Here is a 15,066-nt window from a genome sequence, read left to right on the forward strand (position 1 = left end):
GTCTATTAACTACCGGATGGAGTACTTTCGTGGTCTAATCATATCAACTATTCACTACATAGAGCAGATAACGGTTTGTTGGGTTATTTGTAGCTAGGGCTTAGAATGCTTGATTATGGTGATATTAGAACATTGTAGACTTCATGTCAACACAGTGGCTTTGTGATGGGAACCACATATTTGTGTGTTGCACTGTTGCAGTTTGGAATGATGACCGAATACATGTCTGAAATTTGTGAGCCTTCAAATTATTCTCAGACAATTCCTAACAACTGTCCATGTGAAAGTTAGGGTTTGTTGGGTTGTTTGTAGTTAGGGTTCAGAATGCTTGAAGCATATTATGTAACTTTTTATAGATGGTGTTTGTAAGGTTTAGGGTATAGTTATAATTCCTCTAATATCAGACCCATCGTTTACCGTTTGGAAAGATGATTTAATAGAGATCTGAATAACCGATACAACTCATTTGTAACCCAACTCAAATCTGGTAACTGTGAATCTCTTCCCTCCAAAACCACCACCTTGTCGCATATGGTCGTCACCCCCAAACTAGGACATCAAAATCAATTGATGTCCAATTAACAAACACGAATGTGTGGAATAGGATTTATTTAAAAGTAAAAAGAAAACTGAAACCAGTTTTCCTTGATAGCAGAAGCTGTTCGATTTGATGGTTCTGAACACAAGTTTTCTTTTTAAGCTTGATGGATGTCCATTATCTCAACGCTTCTCCTTACATTACTGATCAGGAATTGGAGAACCGTTGTGTATTTGCTTACTGATTGTTGAAAAGATTTGTTGAAATCGAAGAAAAGAGTAAAAAAGATGAAATGAGGCGTGTTAACGCAAATGCAATACTTACAATTAACCAACATACATTGATTGTGGATTTAATTTGCAACATACATCTAAGCTCCATGCAGCCGAGACCGCTTAGCTAATTTTAATGAAGCAACGAAGATTGAAGGTGCCAAATAGAAACTAAATGAATTATGCAACATATCCATATCCCCTTGGTAGTTGTTACCATATCCATTGATGTCCAACTGTCGAACACGAATGTGTGAAATGAGATTTATTTAAAAGTAAAAAGAAAACTGAAACCAGTTTTCCTTGATAGCAGAAACCAGTTTTCCTTGTCTGAGTTTCTTTCTCTTTGATGAAATGAGATTTATTTCAAAGTAAAAAGAAAACAGAAACCCGTTTGCCTTGATAGTTAAAAGTCTTCCATTCCATTCCAGAACCCCATCAGTCCCAAAATTCCCAGAAAATTGTTGAGGATCAATGGGCCCCAGCTGCTTATACTAGACAGAAATGTGACCCGGAAGACAGGTTTTTAGACTGCATCTAGAATACCTGATCAAATACACACAATTTTCTCACCCGTAACGTTTACTCCTCTTACAGATACTTTACCATCATCTTCAACCTCACAACTGAACTCCCATGCACCCACATATTCGGTGCTTTTGGTTATTTGTGTGTCAATAAGTTTCATACCAACTGTAACAAGACTGATTATCAAAGGCTTCTTTTATAACCTAATACACAAGAATGTTTTTTTTGATCATTCTATATATTGTTTACCTAAATCATCAGACTTTTCCGAGCAATCAATATCTGAATATTAGATTATTCAAACCATAAACAACAAAACAAGATACAAACATTATCTAAAACAGCCAGCGTTATTAACTTATTACAGCAGAGTATCTGAGTATCTGACTCTCGTTATTCAACAAAGTTTATTGTAGCACTTCCAGTCAATAAACATCGGTTTTTAGGGAGAAAAAGATGATCAAATTATGGGAAAGTGTTATTAAAACATAAACTAGATTGAGGCCTACCTCGTGCAACGACACAGTGTCATTGCTGGCCATAGCAAGCATATTTCTGTCCTGTGCCAGAGCAAAACACGCAATTCTAGAATCATGAGCTAAAATAAACTTTGTTGGTTTTGATGCGTAATGCTCAACCCTAAATTGCCCCTTCCTTAATCCGAGACACACAAGCACAAACTTACCATGCGCTTGTGAAATCTCACAGAGCCCTTAGGTTTCCCAAACATCTTAATCTGTTGCAATAACTTTAAATCTATAAAATTATACACAAACATAAACATCTCAATCTGATTTATCTTTTAATAACCATTACCTCAGCCCGCAGCTCGTCATCCAAAAGCAGATATCCTGTAACACCATATCTCCCATCCTGTAACACATGAACACAACCACTCTATCAACACAAAATCAACAAGCAAAATGCACATTTCTACATCCACAACACACTTACTTTCCAAAAGCTTACACAGCATTTTAACTTACAACCTAGAAATATGAACCAAAACTGTAACATCATTTTTCAGTTACAATAACTAACCTCACTATCACATAAACAATTATAACAAAACATCTGACGAAATCCACTTAAAAAATACAGATAACATGAACTATAACCATAACGAATGATCAATACCTTCCTAAACTAGTACAGACCAGACGCAACCGCTAGCCAGAAGATCTACAGGCTCCTGAACGCCAAAACAAAAACAAAAACAAGAAATCAAAATCAACAATAATCGTTCAATATTCTCATCTATGGCCTTGATTCTGAAACCCTAAACTTGAGAATTGCAGAGTAACCTGAGTGCGGTTATAATCTCTGATTCTGAAACAGCGCATCGCACTGCGAAAGAATTCTTTAAATTCACACGAAAACAATGAGAATCACATTGAAGATTAGAGTATTCGTACGAATGATGAACCCTAGATAGTGATAAAATAAGAATTTGGGGAAATTGGGGGGTTTTGGGATTATTTTGGAATGGGCGGGAGGTTGCTTTACAAATTACTAGAAAAGTGAATTAAGTATAAATTTTTCTTTTTCATATACAACCTTTTAAAACGGTCGCAACTTTTGCAACAGGTTTGCGACAACATCTCGTACTTGCGATCACACTTAACCTTTATATACGCATATAAACATACTAGGTTAATGCCTGCGTAATACGCGGGGCTTCAACCAAAACTATATTATTTACTTTGAAATGAAATGTTCTGTACAAATACATACATCGGAAGAAAAAAACAGAAAACTATTCAAATGCCGGAAAAAACTTCCTTGTAGACTACATTTGAGAAGTTCACAGCCTAACCCACCTGCAGTGCGACACCCACCACCAATATACGTACTTACTCTTGAATATCGTCCCTTAGCTTCACAAAATCAGAGCAAGTTAGGTACAACTAAAATCTTAATAAGATATAATAATAATCATATTACGAATCTAGAAGAGAAGTTGAGGGGTAGTACGGGTTAAAAAAAATTGTTTAGGGGTAGTCGATAACTAACTATATTTACCATGACCTTCCTCTGTGATATAAAAACTACTTTCAAACAAAATTATATTTTGGACCAAATTTTCACTGCAAAAGTACAAAGGCAACTCCAATAGGTGAAAGGCTGAATTTTCAATACTTATTAAAACCAACATGTGTTATCATTTGTATCCAACTTGATACTAAAAGTGCACCTGAAAAGGCATTATATAATAACAAAACCACGGGCGTCAACCAAAACTATATTATTTACTTTGAAATGAAATGTTCTGTACAAATACATACATTGGAAGAAAAAAACAGAAAACTATTCAAATGCCAGAAAAAACTTCCTGGTAGACTACATTTGAGAAGTTCACAGCCTAACCCACATGCAGTCCGACACCCACCACCAATATACGTACTTACTCTTGAATATCGTCCCTTAGCTTCACAAAATCAGAGCAAGTTAGGTGCAACTAAAATCTTATTAAGACACAATAATAATCATATTACGAATCTAGAAGAGAAGTTGAGGGGTAGTACGGGTTAAAAAAATTGTTCAGGGGTAGTCGATAACTAACTATATTTACCATGACCTTCCTCTGTGATATAAAAACTACTTTCAAACACTACTAGAAAAAAGACCTTTACTGACACAAGAACAATGACACACACTAATCTTATGACACATAAACACGTGTATCATAAAAAAAATGTCATGGTTGGTAAAATCTGAATATTTTATGACACCTATATTTGTGTGTCATCGTTTAAATGTCATTTAAAAAAAACAAAACACATTAAAATATGTGTGTCATCGTTGTGTGTCATCTTATAATTTTTATGACACTACAGTTGTGTGTCATCGTTTAACCATCATTAAAAATCATATTGAAATATGTGTGTCATCGTTGTGTGTCATCTTATAATTTTTATGACACTATATTTGTGTGTCATCGTTTAAACATCATATTGAAATATGTGTGTCATCATTCTGTGTTATCTTATAAATTTATGGGGGGTTCATTTTATCCAAAACCCGAACCCAATACCACCCGACCCGAAAAACTATCATACCTGAATTACCCGAACCCAATGAAGGGTGAAACCCAAACCCAATTGAACTTAATCAATGGATATGATTTTGGTGTTTCGGGTTCACCCGAAAAACCCGACAAACTATTAGAAACATTTCAAATCCCAGTATATTCTAAGTAATTTTAAAGTTGGGAGGTGGAAAAACGGGATTCTATGCGAGTATGTTGTGATAAACTGAATATCCATGGTCAATTTATGCATCATTACAAGAAATTTTAGTTATAGTGGCAACACTTTCAGCGGTGACAAAGGAAAAGTCGCTGCTAAAGGCCTAATCTGGAACACGGGCTTTTCAAGTGATTTAGGCCTTTCCGTCCTTAACAAATCAAATGGACAGGGTTTATCCTTGAATAAAGGAGTAAAAGAAATTAGAATAAATAATTAAAAGTTGAAACGCTAAGTCAAAGAAATTAAAATAAAATTAAAAGTTGAAATGTTTTTGTTATTGTTTTAAACCGTAAAAACATTTCAATAAATTATTAAATTATGACTATATCAACGCCCTTAGGCTCCCTTACTGCTCGGCCAGTAGACACGTCATATCCTTACAAATCCTTAAAAACTCAATTCCACCTACAACCACACACACATCCTTACATATCGAATTTTCCATATCATCACCTAACTTTTTAATTATTATATAAACTTTACTTTTTATATAAATATTTTTAATATAAAAATAGCAAAAAAAATTTTGCCCTATGTTTAATTAATCATCCAAGTTACTAGTATACGACCCAAATTGTGTTTGATTAAATAAGCCTATTAACTGTTAGCCCATGAATTCAACCTTAAAATTGTATGAAAATCAACTTCTACCCTAAAATAAGATAAGTTATCTCAACAAGCAGTCGCTACCATTTCTAGTTTTCTACCGTCCATGATTCATCAACTATCAGTTATTTCTCTATCCTTCCATCGTTCAAATGGAATCACCTCCGTTCAATTCCCCCTTTTTGCCTTACTCTGCTGCACCACCTTTACTCTCCCGGAGCACTACCGCACCACCTTGACTCTGCCGGAGCACCGCCATCTCTATCCGCCTCAATCTCCAACGCCACTCTGAAAATGATACTACATTCCGAATTTCTTTGTAATTTCAGTGGTTATGTTGATAATTTGAGTAGATTTGTGTCGTTTTTAACTACCAACGAAACCGTAGAATAGTTTGACTTGATAGAGGAGGACAAATAAATATATTAGGCCCAGAGGAGAGTAGCTTACGAACATCGTACGAAAATCGATTCAGTCTTGTGCCTCTGTAAATTTTTATGTGCATATGTGATTTCTATGTTGGAAATAGAAATAGTTAGGAATGTATATTTTCTATGTGGGAAATAGGAATGTGTGTTTGGCTGGGTTTTAATGTTCACAAAAAAGAGTACTCACACTTGGCTAGGTTTTAATATACTCGACCTATATTTAAAATACCCTACCTCGATCTAACCAGTTTGAATCAGCAACTACTCAAAACAGCAATCTATTTTTACAAAGTTCGGTTTTCTTTATACTTGGGTTTTTATTGTTATACTATTTGAATGGCAATATAACTCATTTATGTCGGTTTGTGAACTAATGTGCTCGAACAAAATTTGGTTTTCTTTGTACTTGTGATCGTAGGTTGTAGGACGTATCAGAGGAAATACAAGCTCGAGAACACAGGACCGTTTCTTATTGAACTAATGTACTCGAACCAAATACAAATTTCTGATCTCATATTGATTGACTCGCTTTTGTGGTTTGTTCATCCAGTTTGTAGCAGGTTAACTCGTCAGCCAGTTAAAGATTTTTTGTTTTAAATCTCTAACACGATTTCTAATAAGAAACTTTTTATTATGTGTTATTCAAGATCTAACCATTTGTGCATCGGTAGATTACTCTAATATACAGATGGAATAAATCCAGGTTTTACTTCACATGGAGTCAAAATTTCAAATTGAGTTAATTACTGTTTTCGTCCCTGTGGTTTGTCAAAAATCACTATTTCAGTCCATTAGTTTAAAAATTGCGATTTCAGTCCCTGTGATTTCACTTTGGTAACCATTTCAGTCCAGTCTCCTAACACCGTCTATTTTACCTTTAAGTTTTTAATGAAATACCTAAATTACCCTTGTGTTAATTAGTTATGGACTTATATGATTTTATTATTGGATTTATATGATTTCATTGTTGTATGACATATGGACTTAAATTGGATTGTAGGGTTTGACCCACCATGGCTTCAGTAGAAGTAGAAGTCTGGCACTATTTTTACAAATATGGTTCCAAAATTTTAATTGGAATTTAGAATGAGAAAATGTCCAGGTAAGCATTATTTTTTCAAAGTTATTATGTTAATTGATGCTGCTAGGAAGATATTAATTGGGGTGGGGTAATGGGTCGCCGGGCATTAAGAGGGTGGGTTTGTGATGCCGGAGAAGATGACCGGAAACTTTTGCCGGAAATGAGAGCAGAGATGGAGTGGGGTGGGGTAGCGCGGGGTTGTGTTTTAACAAGTGGATCCTAGAATATAATCTTTTAAATTTCCATTGTTTTTTTTATTAAATTAACACAAGCGTAATTTAGTTATTTCATCAAAAACTTAACGGTAAAATAGACAGTGTTAGGAGACTGGACTGAAATGGTTACGAAAGTCAAACCACATGGACTGATATAATGATTTTTTTACAAACCACAGGGGCGAAAACAGTAATTAACTCATTTAGATATCTTTTTGTTTTTATTAATAAGGGCATTATGGTCGATTCATGTGTACTTAACAAAAGAGTTAATTACTGTTTTCGTCCCTGTGGTTTGTCAAAAAGCACTATTTCAGTCCATTAGATAAAATTGCGATTTCAGGGAGTGGTTTCACTTTCGTAACCATTCCAGTCCACTTCATAACCATTTCAGTCCCCGTTCTTACAGAATAAATGGATTGAAATGCTTACGAAAGTGAAACCACAGGGACTGAAATGGTTACGAAAGTGAAACCACAAGGACTAAAATGCAATTTTTAAACTAATGGACTGAAATAGTGATTTTTGATAAACTACAGGGACGAAAATAGTAATTAACTCTTAACAGAATAAATGGATGGGGTTAACGGAGGTGGAGGTGGACTGAAATGGTTACGAAAGTGCAACCACAGGGACGGACTGAAATCATAATTTTTAAACTAATGGACTGAAATAGTGATTTTTTGCAAAACACAGGGACGAAAATACTAATTAACTCTTTCAAATTTAATAGCCTTTACAAGAGTTGCCCACATCAATTTAAACCCGATACCCGAGAAACCCGACCCGGTGAAACCTGAAACATCAGTTTTATTAATTTATAATAAAAGTTATATGTATGTAATATACATTTTTAATTTATAATAGTTGTTGTACAAATAAAATTATATAATAATTATAACAGTAAAAATGGATTTGGAAATCTCAACATATATCTTTAACCAAACTAATGGGTATACCCGATGCCCGAAGGGTAATTACCCGACAAATGCCCCACAGGTATTGGGTCCGGTATGAGACACGATTTTATAACCGGGTATGGATATGAGATTACCAATACCTGACCCGAACCCGACCCATTGACATCTTGCCCAAAGAACACCCCCTTTTTCTAATTCCCGCCCCTTTGAAATAAAAAAAAATTCGATCAATTTACAACTTCAGTTCAATCTTTTCTATTAACTCCCACACCCACTTCCGGTAATTCTCTCTAAAACTAAATCATCACCCTCTCAATTAAAACACTTAGTCACATCAAATTTGAAGGCCGCTTCACCACTGCAACCGCTGGAAAACAAGGAATCGCTTCATCACTGCAACCGCTGGAAAACAACCGCCGGTAAATTTCATCTGTTTACATCATCTGCTTATGAATTGCGAGTTTTATCTTTTTAGTGTTTGTGAATTGCGAATTTAATCCATTACTAGTTTACATCATCTGCTTCAAATCTGTAGCTAGGGTTTTTGAAATGTAGAATATGTCTCATAATATGTTAGTTAGGGTTTTGATAATTATACAAAAGTATATTTGGAGAAAGTTTATACCTCCTAGCAAGATCAACAAGTGCAAGTTGTAACTTGAAAGTACATTCGCCATTTGTATAACTCACCCTGATGAATCTCGTTGGCATTTTTTTTCGTTTTTTTACTCGATACATTTGAGCTAATCTTTTAAATTGGCATGTTTAAGATCAAATACAACCCAACCCAACCCAACCTAACCAAATTTAAGAGGTGAAAACTCACATCATGCAGTGCTTTATAGTCCAGTGCTTTGTAGTCCAGTCTCTCAACATTTCTCTTTGTAGTTATGCGGCCAAAATCGCCATTTTTTTTGTACGCGATTCTGGTAAATCTTGTTTATCTCTAGACATATCAAGCCCTTGAACGTATCTAAAAGTAGATGGCAACGGTGTTGGCTTATCTGTACCAATAAATAATACAGATTATATAAAAAATTGAAGAATCGAATTTCATTTAACCATATCTCGCATATTAGTAGAATAACTTGACCTGCTAGAACCAAATAGTGTTGTAGATCATAAACCTGGACATATAGGCAACCAATGAAACTAGTTGTGCACCCCACGCGCATTGCGGCACGCTAAACCAATTCGTACTCGGTTTGACAACATAATAGGATGTAGCGAAAAAAACATTAGGAGTAGATCAAAACGTCTAAAAATATTGTTACACCTTCAATGTAGATTTACTAAATAATGCCATGAATCTAAAAAATATATCGAGCCGTTATGATCTCCTCCTCGTGTATTGTGAACGTTGATCGCTTTAATCCCAGCCATCATAGATACGGTAAATTAGTCTTTTTTATCTACAACTCTTCTCGTTACATTGCAAACGTGTCAGTCAATCAGAATACCTGAAACCGAGGTACGCATCGTCCTTTAACTTCAACTTCATCTGCTGAACTTTTGATCCCACATGTCATTGACTGTTTGATTCAGACACCTTTGCAGACCTTGTGTTCAAACACCATTGCAGACCTTGTGTTCAAAGCAACCCTCTTCTTCAAATCGCCATCGCTTGACTGTTTTGATCCCACATGTCAGTTCAAATACCATTGCAGACCTTGTGTTCAAAGCCGCCCTCTTCTTCAAATCGCCGTCGCTTGACCGTTTTGATCCCACATGTCATTGATTGTTTTGATCCCAGCGGCTCTCTTCTTCAAATCGCCGTCGCTTGTCTCTCCCCTTTAATTCATGGTTTTTTCAAACACCATTGCAGACCTTGTGTTCAAAGTTGTCGATCTCGCCAATCTCTTCCGAGTAACACTACTAGTCTCACCAATAGCTTGAGCAACTAATTTCTTTTAATGTTTTTGTTCCCTCACAATCAGTGAACACTGATTACCCAAGAGCCCATACCACCACTGCTGTTATTCACTCTCAAAATGAAATCAAACAATTGTTCTTTCAGATCTTGAATGAACTCAAATGATTAATTATATCTAAATGAAATCAAAATGGCTGCTTTGTTCACTAGTTTAGATTTACTTTAATTTTATAGGATAAATTACCTAAATATTTGCCTGTCAATCTTCTCCGGTCAAATCCCAACCCACGATTTTCCGGCAATCGGAACAGGGGTGGATCTACATTAACTGATATGGCTTCACGCGAACCCACGACGTTTCAAAATTTTAATAGAGATGATATGAAAAACAAGTATGAACCCATAAATATTATTGTTTGTGAATCTATAACTAAAACTATTCACAGTTCAGTTGTTAATTAAGACTTTTGCTAACAATGCAAAGATTCACCGATTCGAGCCTCACGCCAGACATTTTTTGCAATGTTACTTTTAATTGTGATTTTCTTACCTGTTGTACTAGAGTGGGGATTGATACTTTCATTTGTGGAAGCTAAGGGGCCAAATTGTACATACCAGCTAACTAATCAAACTAGGGGTGCTAAACGGGTCGGGTTTGTGGGTTGCAAGGTTCAATGCGACCCGAACCCGGAAATTTTAGACGAATCCGAACCCGAACCCGAAAATCTTGTTATACATATGAACCCGAACACGACCTGAATATTAGTGGGTTGACCGGAACATGACCCGTTAAACCCGGATTTTGAATTTTTAAACTTTTTTTTCGCAAATTAATATGTTTAAATTAAAACTTTACTACAAAAAACACAAATATATATATATATATATATATATATATATATATATATATATATATATATAATTGCATTTAATTATAAAACATTATGTCAATCTCTCTTTTTAAGTTATAATTATGCATAAAATACACACTCAAATTGATTTATGACATAAAACATATTATAAAAATAAAATGTAATATAAATGGGTTAAACGGGTCAACCCGTTAACCCGACCGGGTTGACCCGAACCCGACCCGTTTAGCTAAATGGTTTCGCGGGTTCAACCTGAAACTGACCCGAACCCCTTTAGACTAAACCTGAACCCGCAAATTTTAAACATGCAAGTTAAGGATTAAATGGGCCACCTAAATTGTTAGCAGTTTTGTGTTTGTTATGTTCTTACTTGTTACCTAAATTTTGTATTATGTTTTATAAGTTACTAAATTAGGTTTGAAGTTTGATTTTTCTTTTTTTGTCATGGTGAATAACTAGTTAGTGACAAATGGTCATGGATAAATCATGGATTTCATCAGATAGATTATCAAATGCATATGACAAAGGCGTGGAAGCGTTTTTAGAGTTTGCGCAAAGTAATAATCCTCAATTGGATGTTATTCCATATCCTTGTGTAAATTGTATCAATTTGTGTCACCGCTCTATTGATGATGTGCGTTATCATTTGTTTGCCCACGGTTTTGATGAAAGTTATACGGTCTGGTCTTTTCATGGAGAAAAACTTCCGAAGCTTGATTCTAGATGCCTTAATGAATCTAGACCTCCCGACTTTATTAATACAAAGGAAATGCTACATGATGCCTTCAATTATGTAGAGAATGAACCCGATTCATTGAAATCACTTCTTGAAGAATGTGATAAACCACTTTACGTTGGGTCAAAGTATAATGCACTTAGTGGATTATTGAAATTTCAACATTTGAAAGGTCAATTTGGCTGGTCTGATGCTAGTTTTGACGCTTTGTTGGGTGTCCTAAAAGATATCTTACCATCAAACAATACAATTCCTACCTCGATATATGAAGCCAAGAAGTTGCTAAAAGGAGTAGGTATACAGTATGAAAAGATTCATGCATGTGAAAACAATTGTGTTCTATTCTGAAAAGAACATAAGGATGCTTCTCAGTGTCCATCTTGTGGCACATCTCGTTGGAAGAAGAATACCCAAAACGTGCCTTCAAAAGTTTTGTGGTATTTTCCTCCCATCCCTAGATTTAAAAGAATGTTTTCATCACCAGAAATTGCACATGACTTAACTTGGCATGCACAAGGTCCGGTCAATAATGGTAAGCTATCTCATCCTCGCGATTCCCCCTCTTGGAAGCTTGTTGACAACACGTGGAAAGAATTCGGAAAAGAAAATCGGAATCTTGGGTTAGCCTTGTCCGCTGATGGTATCAATCCTCACAAGTCATTAAGTTCTACGTATAGCTGTTGGCCGGTTATCCTAATAACATATAATCTTCCATCTTATTTGTGTATGTCAAGAAAATTCATGATGTTGACTCTATTGATATCTGGGCCAAACCAACCTGGTAAGAATATTGATGTGTACTTGGCACCATTGATAGCATATCTAAAACTCTTATGGGAAACTGGTGTTAAAACGTTTGATGCTTATAAGAAAGAATACTTCAATCTAAGAGCAATATTACTCTGGACTATAAATGACTTTCCCGCATATGGTAATCTTTCGGGGTGTGTTACCAAGGGTTATTATGCTTGTCCAATATGTTCAGAGAATACTTGTTCACAATGGTTGCCAAAGTCCAAAAAAGTATGCTTTCTTGGCCATAGAAGATTTCTCCCACTTGAACATCCTTTTTCGTAAAAGAAAAAAAGATTTCAACAATCAACAAGAGAACGATATTATAAAAAAGCCGTTATCAGGTGAAGAAATTTACGACTCTTTGACGGGGTTTGAGAATACATGGGGTAAGAAGAAAAAGACAAAGAAGGAAACGTCAAGGAAGAAAACGTCAAAGAAGGAAACACCAAAGAAGAAAACTTCAAAGAAGGAAAAACTAAGTATCGATGAAAGAGCTAAATTGTGGAATAAAAAGTCAATTTTTTTTGAACTTGAATATTGGAAGAAGTTGCTTGTTCGTCACCAGTTAGATGTTATGCACATAGAAAAAAATGTGTGTGAGAGTGTTTATGGGACATTGTTGAATTTGCCCCACAAGAAAACGGATGGATTAAATGCACGACAAGATCTTGAGGAGTTAGGCATTAAGTCTGAATTACAACCTCAACCAAACGGGAATCGACTTTTGCTTCCGCCTGCGTGCTACACATTGAATTACTCGGAGAAATGCCTATTTTAGGATACCTTGTCTAACATAAAAGTGCCTGATGGGTATTGCTCCAACTTCAAAAATCTCGTCTCTGATGATGTTTCAAAGATGAATGGCTTGAAGTCTAATGATTGTCATGTCCTAATGCAACAACTTCTCCCTTTTGCAATCAAAGGGGTGTTACATGAGAAAGTGAGGAAAACAATCATAAGCTTATGTCATTTCTTCAACAAGTTGTGTAGTAAAGTTGTTGATGTTAGTAAACTAGGCAAGCTACAAAGTGACATCGTATTGACTTTGTGTTTGTTAGAGAAGTATTTTCCTCCTTCGTTTTTGTAAGGCCTCCTAATCCAAGATCTCACTCAGCTAAAGCAACCAACAGGTGTGCGGAATCCTCCTAATGATCAACCACTGCAGATGAAACACTAGAATGCAAGGATTTGAGAGAGAAATCAAGAATACACTGAGTATTCTTGATGAAGATGAATGACGTCACTCACACAAAGCAGCCGCCAGACAAAACACAATGATTAGGGTTAGGTGCACAGAATTTCACACAGAATCGCTGCCTTGTCTATTCCACATTAAAGTATATATACAAGGCAAAGCCCGGACTTTCAAGACTAACTAGAAAGCCCGGACAAAACATATAGCACAAAGCTCAGACCTTTTGACCTAGACAAAACTCAGACAAAAGGTCTACATAAACAAACTCTGACTTTAGTCCCATACAAAAAGGTCTGACTAAAGAAATCAACCTAAAACTTGGACAAAATGTCCCTAGGATAAACTTGGGACTATCTTTTACAAATGTACAATAAAGACCCTATAACTTGGGAGACATGCACTTATCACCTAAAGTGCATTAACAAACTCCCCCTTGATCAGTGCATGGTCTTCATTGCTCTTGAGATCTTCATACTCTCTTCGAGAAGCGGCTTCCTGCCCAGACCTTGTTCTTCACATAGAACTGAACCACCTTGATGAACTGGTCCGCTAGAACACGATCTTCTTCATTGTACTTTAGAGGCAGGCGCCGAAGCTTCTTCAACTGAGCTTCTCTAAGGTTGGCAAGCCAAATTGGATCCAGAATCTTAGCAATCTCCTCCGTCACTTTCTTTTCAATAATCACGGTTTCCCACTCTTCCCATTGAGATACCAATAACCTATTTTGTCGAATTTATCGAGATCGAACTTTCGCATAGGAATTCTACGAAGGTAACTCGCTGGAGGGTAAACCATTTTCCATTCTTCTTTACCAGGGAACTTGTTTAGATACTTAACTTCTTCTTTGACAAAATCTTCCCCTTTCACAAACTCAGTTTTAGGGATATTTTTCAAAGCCTTTTTAGATTTCCCATGTGACTTCGGTTTTGAGTTCACATTTTGAACTTGATTAAGAATTTCCAAAATCTTATTGCTTATCAAATTTTCAATGTTTTCAAGATTTACTTCATTTTTCTTTGAAACTCCACTCATCTTCGACTGATCTGAGTCAGTAACTTCATCTGGCTCAGATTCTGACTCACTTTGCGGTTCAACCGTCAGAGGAGTCTTTGGCACAAAATTTGCCAATTCCGGATCAATGCTTGGCATCGATGTGTAGTTATGGTTTACCGGAGGAGGCACCTTAGTATAACCATTGCCGAACATTTCTTCCTCAGATTCTTTGAGACGTTGGCTGTTAATACAGAAATTCATCACTTCGGATGAATCCCTGAACTTTTCAATCTTTCGTTGCAAATCTAAAATCAGATTATCTTTTTCCAAAATGATTTTGTTCTTTTCCAAAACACAATTTTGATTCATTTCAAGTTCAGATTTTAATTCCTGATTTCTAAGATTTCCCTGAGCCACAAGTCTCTCAAATTCGGAGATATCATTTTCAGCGCTTTTATCTTAATTCGGTGTTCTTTATCCGAATTAGATAAAACAGCAATGAGTTCTCTGGATTTTTCTAAATCTGCAATTAAGTTTTTGTTATGAAGTGCATATCTATCAATCTTAGTCACAAACTCAACACATCTAGCACATCGCTTATCTACAGAAGATGATTTTACCTCAATGCCAGCCATGAATGCACAAGCCTCGTTTTCTATGGAGTTTTCTTCCAACCTTTTAGCTTCTGCATCCGCAAATTGCTGCATTTCGGCTGTGGAGATGTTGAATTCAAAGCGTTATGCCTTTTCTCCATCTTCTGTCTTGC

At 35.8% G+C, this 15,066-nt stretch overlaps 2 long non-coding RNA genes across 2 annotated transcripts in view; one reads left to right on the forward strand and one right to left on the reverse strand.

Annotated features, from left to right (window-relative positions):
* Positions 1 to 1,841: 1,841 nt before the first annotated feature.
* Positions 1,842 to 2,532, reverse strand: LOC118488385. Its single transcript, XR_004884455.1, has 3 exons — positions 2,476 to 2,532; positions 2,155 to 2,211; positions 1,842 to 2,074 (listed from the first exon to the last, which is right to left on the reverse strand). It is a non-coding gene; the product is annotated as an uncharacterized LOC118488385 (long non-coding RNA).
* A 5,597-nt stretch (positions 2,533 to 8,129) lies between these two features.
* LOC118488386 overlaps positions 8,130 to 15,066 on the forward strand; it is a 31,017-nt gene continuing 24,080 nt past the window's right edge. Inside the window, exon 1 of the long non-coding RNA XR_004884456.1 lies at positions 8,130 to 8,255. This is a non-coding gene — a long non-coding RNA (uncharacterized LOC118488386). The remainder of the gene's footprint in view (positions 8,256 to 15,066) is intronic.

Source organism: Helianthus annuus, chromosome 16 (genome assembly GCF_002127325.2).
Source record: "Helianthus annuus cultivar XRQ/B chromosome 16, HanXRQr2.0-SUNRISE, whole genome shotgun sequence".
In the NCBI taxonomy this organism is placed as follows: Eukaryota; Viridiplantae; Streptophyta; class Magnoliopsida; order Asterales; family Asteraceae; genus Helianthus; species Helianthus annuus.